Source organism: Sycon ciliatum, chromosome 12, assembly GCF_964019385.1.
Source record: "Sycon ciliatum chromosome 12, ocSycCili1.1, whole genome shotgun sequence".
In the NCBI taxonomy this organism is placed as follows: Eukaryota; Metazoa; Porifera; class Calcarea; order Leucosolenida; family Sycettidae; genus Sycon; species Sycon ciliatum.
Window position 1 is genome coordinate 10,052,127 of NC_088654.1, and position 7,142 is coordinate 10,059,268.

At 46.6% G+C, this 7,142-nt stretch overlaps 1 long non-coding RNA gene across 1 annotated transcript; it reads left to right on the top strand.

Moving 5' to 3' along the window:
- The first annotated feature begins 1,562 nt into the window (after positions 1-1,562).
- On the top strand, positions 1,563-6,634 carry LOC135828310 (uncharacterized). The gene is made up of 2 exons (XR_010555624.1): positions 1,563-1,947; positions 5,792-6,634. It is a non-coding gene; the product is annotated as an uncharacterized LOC135828310 (long non-coding RNA).
- Positions 6,635-7,142: the final 508 nt, after the last annotated feature.

The window sequence follows — 7,142 nt, forward strand, 5'->3', positions numbered from 1 at the left end:
TGGAGTTGTTCCCCGTCAGCCTCCACTAGGCCACGGAGAACCGCGTTGTTGCTGCGGTCCCGCTTCGCCACCTCCTCTGCCATGACGTCACGCATGACATGAACTTGCTGTGTGCGCGAAGAGGTCGTCTCCTGAACCAATGTAGCGAGGTCAACCTTATTTGGCAAATTATCTACCACGTCACTGAGTTTGGCAGAGAGGCCGTCAACCTGGCGCCGAAGGTCGACAACAATGGCGGATTTCCCGCCATTGTCGACATTAGAATTGGATTTATCACCTGCAGCCTTGTATTTGTTGACATCAGTCTGCAGCTTCTCACTCTGTTTTTGCAGTTGCAATATCTGTCTCTCTAGCTTCGTCATGCGGTTTTCGAGAGGAGCTAGGAGATCTGCAAGTGCAGTTCTCATATCCCCCCGAAATTCCTCTCTGAACGAGTCGAGAAGCTGCAGCACACGCGACACAGGCAATGAGCTGTCGTCAATGCTATCACTTACGTGACGCTCGTCGTGTAGTCGTTTGCTCGCTCCTGGACCCGCTCTCCGCGTGGATTCATTGTCCTTGCCCAAGAGACTCTCTGCAGGACTGCAGGGCTTCGCCTTGCGACCGGCTTTTCGGGCCGGCCTCGGACTTGGGCTACTCTGGGTAGGATCCACGATGTTATCATTGCTAGATACACTACTTGCGGATGACTGGTCCCTCCCACGACCAGCATGGGTAGGGGAAGTCATCCGACGTATAAAATTGCCTACTGTTCCCGGCATGACACTGGACATGTACACCCGTCGGTTGGCGTTTCTGGTCTCCCTGCAGACGTTCAAGACAGAGTGATTTACACCTAGTACCTGCGCACAGTCGTTCCGTGCATTCCGTCGGCGCGGCAGGCCGGATCACCATTTTTTTCTTCAATTTCTGACTTTGGTCCTGAGGGAAAATAGCAGGGGCCGGGGAGATGACTGGAGAAAGCTCAAGAATCAACCAATCGAAAAGCCAAAAGCCAAGAAAAAACTTCGTACCACAAATACAAAAGAAAGAAAAAACTTCCTTTCAGGGAGTAGTAAAATACCCACTACACACTGCATTCGACCTCGCGGAATACCACGGCATGCCATTTCCACCAGGGAGTCGTAAAATACCGTATTTTACGACTCCCTGATTTCCACCCCCCAGAGGCCCTCGGCACCGGAATGTCCACGGCGCGGTACGGCAGGAGCCACGGAATGAACTCGCGCCAAAACTGCCCCTCACGTGAGCAAATCACCATGGGTACTCACGGCACGGCACTCACGGTACCGTAGTGGGAATCGGCCCTTAAGGGCATGTTCAATTGGTAGGATTGGGATCCCGATCCACCGGATCCACTGGATTCGCACCCTTTCGATTGGTCGAATCCGGATCCGGATCCTTCGGATTTGGACCCTGTCAACCCTCCTCGGGAAGCAGGGTTGATCGGATCCAACGGATCCAAATGTGACCTTTGTGCGTATATGGCGGGTAAAAATCATTTTTGTACACATTGTGATGTTGTGCGCGTTCTGTCGATTTGGAAAATCGATCGATTTTCTTGCGCGATCTGTCGATCGACAGATCGCGCAAGGATCGATCGATCGGAAAGCGGTGGCGAAACCATTCAAAACAAATCGATCGATTTGGAGCAGCTCCGAAACGCCGTACAGTGTATGTTTAGGACTTTGGTGAACAGCTTTTCAAATGAAAGAAACCAGTTACGGTACCTTTTCTGAGTGCAATCTTCTTCCCCAAATAATTCAAAAATCAGTTCCTTCCGAAAATTCCATCGTGCTGGACCTCGAAGCTGAACGTCATAAGCAAATAGTCAAGCCGTGTGTCGTCTGGATATGCAGTTGTTTGTCATAGCCAACATTCTTCTGGTCCGTTCGTCCTGCCATTTTCCTGACGATCGCAATGAATACGAGCAGCTCTCATGCTCAGGTTAGTGTTTATTGATCTGTCTCTGCACCCACTGCAAGGTATAATTTTTGTGATGCAGCCACTAGCCCATTGTGGAAGTAAGGGAATCACCCAGGTTCTTCGGATTCTCGTCCTGTCCGAAAAATCTCCACGTTTCAACTTCTCATCTTCCCCTCAGGCATGAGCTTGCATATTCATATTTTGTGTTTGCTTTGACAGTGCATTTCATAGGTATCGTTCAGACTTTTAGGGCCCTGTAAAATTGGTGTTTTCCTTCCCGACAGTGATAATAATCGCAATCTATAAAATACATGCGCAGTCATTCTATAGTGTGATAAAACACAAGTGTAACTGTAAGAAAAGAGAAAGAGAGAGGGTGAATAAAACAAACATTATGTGCAAAATACAGTTACGGTGCTAAGGAAAGAATGTGGATGCCGTGACATGTTCTTTCTGAATGCATCGGTCTGGCTTACGCTTGTGAATGTAAACAGCATCTATGACTTTTAACTGATTGAAATTCTTTGCAAAACAAACAATACTACAATTGTAAACCGAGAATCATTATACGCCAAACGACACGGGTCACTGAACAATAAATGCTTAAACCCTGCCGTGTTCTTCTTCTCATCGCCAACCTCCCCTTCATCTTCATCCTACAGCGTAAAATGAGTGAGGTGTGGTTTGAGATATGGTTGTTTTTTTAGTTGCCGTGAGAGGGAGAGACAGAGAGAGAGAGAGAGAGACAAAGACAGACACACAGACAGAGAGAGAGAGAGAGAGAGAGAGAGAGAGAGAGAGAGAGAGAGAGAGAGAGAGAGAGAGAGAGAGAGAGAGAGAGAGAGAGAGAGAGAGAGAGAGAGAGAGAGAGAGAGAGAGAGAGAGAGAGAGAGAGAGAGAGAGGGAGGGAGGGAGAGAGTGAGGCTCTGTCGTTCTGGAGATGTGTTGGCGGTTTTCTCTTTCACCTCTCTTTTCTCTTTATAGTTTTTCACTAATTCGTCATTCAACCCAGAGCTGTGTTTGTTGGCTGGTCGACCACAGGATTTTGTGTCGGGTTGTTCTGGAGTGTCGGACTTTTGTTGTAGTGTGACTGTTACAGTCCTGAAACACATGCAGTAGACACACTACTATAAAATACACTAAAAATGTACAACATGCGCACATTTCCTGGATTGATCAGTGTGGATCGATGGCAATACAGTTGTAGTCTGTAAGCAAACAGCGCCATTTTGACTAGGGTGAAATGGTTAGATAGGTTAACCGGTTATGTAACCGTTAAGAATACACGAACAGTTAACCATATGCATATGGGTTAATCGGTTATTTTCTTTCAATGTCCGCTGTACATAATATACGTGACAGCATGTGCGTACCCTGTCAGTACTGTGCACAATGGATGTACGGCGTGTATCTCCCTCATCTCTGGGGTTGCTCCCCATATTAGTGATGCTTGCGTATGCTCATGATGAGGTTGAGTTGATTAAATGACAAGGTGATGGTGCAATCCGAAGCCCAATGGAGCATACAAAATATTAAAATATGTTGAACCTTTCGTTCAGAAAGTAGTGGACATTCACGCAACTGCATTGTAAATATAAAGGGGGTCTGTCAACTGGCAACCGCTCTATTTAGTTGTTATTCACTCTTTGTTGAACCTGCTCTGGAAAACTGAGCAAAATATAATATGCATCCACTATACATATTGTAAACAGTTTCGTCTGAGACAAAAATGCGATAATACTCATAAAGTATACTTGTGAAGACAAAAACTTTCAAGACGTTTGTAATGAGCCTGAAATGTGTCCTTTTATGAGTATTATACATATTGTAGTGATTGTTTTGGCAGTGCGTGAGGTCATGGTACCATGGATACATGGATTTACAGTCATGTACAGCAATGGTACATGAATACAGGCTACATGTACAGTTTATCTCTTATAGGTTGTAGCAAGAGTAGATAAACAAGAGTGTGCAACTCTGGATCTCTTCTGCACAATCTGCACATACCCCTGCCTGTGGCAGCATTTTTTGTAGACGTCACCTTTTTTCAGAAAAACGCGCATTTTGACGCAGAACAGTGTGAGAGCACGTACTGGGCACCGACCTTGTAATGTAAAGCCCGGCCAAGTGCACGATGCAAACTTTCCAAAAGACCCGCAGCGCATGCGTCATAGAAAAGATTACGTCAACAAAAAATTCCGCCACGGGCCAACCCATCCCGGAGTTGCACACTCTTGTTTATCTACTCTTGGTTCTAGCCTATAACCTTTTGGTTAACCGCAGCCCTAACTTTGACATATATGGTTTATATTATGTGCCCAACTCGCTATAACATGGACCTCTCTAAAGCATAACACTTGCCGTACCCCAGAGAATATATAGTGAGGTCTCGCCTGTAAGATGAAGTGTGATACCTAGTTATTGCATGCATGTACATGTAGGTGTGAACATCATTATAATTGAATTCACGAATCAATTTCATTTCTTGGAGCTGACTGCTTTAATGTCCTCCTCGAATCCCTTCGCACTTTTCCAGTTCATTTCAAATGAAGTTGCAGGAACTCAATGAATACATTGGGCACCATCTAAGGCTGCGTATACACGACAACGCTGGGGGTGAAAGCGCAACTAAATCCTTTCGGATGCATGGTTCATTTACACGGTACGCGGAGCAAAACGTAATAGTTGTACACCAAAAAAATTAAATTATCGTATCCGTTCCCGAAGGGAACTCACGACGGCCGCTAACACCCGATAAACCCTAGCGGCAGATGCAGCGCCTAACGGTGGGGGTGAGTGGGTAAGTCTCACAACCACTGGCACAAGTGCCGAAAGCGACCCCATTAGCTGCATCCATGTACCCCTTGTGCCTGGCCACAAGTTCCCAGTTGACTGTGGGTAGCAGCACGGCTGGAAAAACCGCTCCCAGGCAGGACTTGAACCAGGTACCTCTCGTATCTCAATCATGGTCTTTGACCAACCCACTGTGCCAAAGCGGAAGAGAACCAAAAACGCTGGCCAAGGTGGAAGAATTTGAAAACGGAAATGTTCTGCCGGATAAATTTGGGTGTGTAAACAGTCGAAACGGTCTTCTGGCCTCGTTTCCGTCACGTTTGTTCCGTTTTCGGCCGTTCACACGGATCCGACAATAAAACTCTTTTTTTACAATTTTCGTCATGTGACGAGTGCTGGTGTGTGGCCTGTTTTCGATTATTCCTTGAGTGTGATTGGTGCTTCCACGACAACACTCGGCACATGACGAACTTTTGCGGATCCTTTGCTCCCGTGTAGACGCGAGAAAACGATACAAACCGAGACCACCTCGGATCAGCTTTGATCGTGTAAACGCACGAAAATGAAAAAAGAAATGCGGGACTGAAAACGGAAAATGGCCGTGCGTTGTCGTGTAAACGCAGCCTCAGAAGACATTAGGCCCAGTTGGGAATGTTCCTGTAAAATAAGAACATTACACTGTAATAGGAAGTGCAGGTGCCTTGAATGTACAGTCCTGCTCAATGAAATCCAGTCGTGTCACTCAAGTTTGCGCCTTGCACCATTTCGCAGCCCAGTGTTCGCAGGTCTAGGGCTGCGCAACGCCCGGCACTTGAGTGACGCGACTTGATTTCAGGATTTCATTGGGCAGCACTGTACGAAGGCAATTCTCCCATACAAACAGCATGGTGCTGCTGACAAGATGAGATTCACTAAAGTGGACTTTCTTTAGAGGATGGCTCAGCTTTTGTATACTTCTGTAGCGTCGTTCCCATGCCATGAATTTGATGATGAAATTCGTTCGCGAAACCAAGAGGCTTACATCACCTTACTATTATTGTACCTTCACTTTCTTTTACCTTTTTTCATGCAGGATTCTGAAAGCTAGAGGAATCCCACTAGCCCCAAGCACTGAGCTCACGGCTTCCAGCCACGAATCAGGCATGGTGTATCTCGACATCTATATGTTTTGCATCCATTTGATTACTAGTACCGTAAAGTACCGCCAGAGCGCCCCACTATCTCGTCCTTTCGTGGTCGTATTGTGTAGGTGGTCTCCCGTCTGTAGGTCATACGACACGAACTTCGTACACATATTGCACGTTGTGCAGACAATCCGTACCTTCGAGCGGACACGAGCTCCACACAAAAACCTTCCTCTGACGTTAGTACACCATACACACTTCGTTGCATTCTGCCGTACGATTTTCCTTTCCCTGGACCCTGGCTGTAAAATCAAGGTGGGGCGCTCTCGCGAGACGGGGCGCTCTGGCGGTACTTTACGGTATACCATTCACACATAACATGATCTCGCTGTGCCCATGGTGCACTGTAGACTCAACATCCCGCTTTAAAGTAAGCTTCACAATCACACGTTAATGCTCCTAACATGTTATCTCGCACTTGATGGCATTACTCTATTTCTGCCTTTAGTATTAGACTCTACACTATCGCTCATCGCGTATTTGACTCTACTCTTTTTCACTGCTATCATTATGCTACGTTGATGCTCAATGTTAATATTGTGTGAGTCAAGTGTGCGCCCTGTGCCAGTTGACAGCCCAGTGTTCACAGCTGCACAACGTTCCGCACGGCATTCACTCGCTTCATTGGACTTCATTGAGCACCACTGTAGTATTCTGTGTTGGTTGATCAGCCCTTCTAGTGACGACTCCTGTCTGTCACTCTGTCTTGAAAGGGACTTTTCGGCTTTGTACTGCATGACCATTGTGTGTGGACTCACGAGTTACTTGGAGTACAATTCACTATAAACTTCACTATAGTAAAGCCTGCCCTGACAAGACGCCCTTGGTGCAGCGGAAACTGTCCTGATGTGACAGGACCCCGCTTGATCCAGGAATGCACTTTCGATCCACAGCACTTTGGTGCATGAAATTTTGTCCGGTAAATACAGGATTCCGCTTGGTACAGGGTCCGGCAAACACGGGTTTTCCTGCAATCCAATTTCCCAATGCATACGTTTCATTGCATATGCTTCAATTGTATTTTGTGTGTACTTTGGGGGGGGGGGGGGCTGGGAAAGTCTACGTTTTGTGAAGCCGCTGCGACCGGCGACAATTACGTACATGACATTGAGGAGATTATTTGAAAAATAATCCCCGCGGCGCGGACATATCCTGTTAGGCATATGCGGGCAGAAAAATTGGCAGAATTCAGTACTTTTTCTGGTAAGTTTCATGCATGTTTGGTATGTGGATAATGAA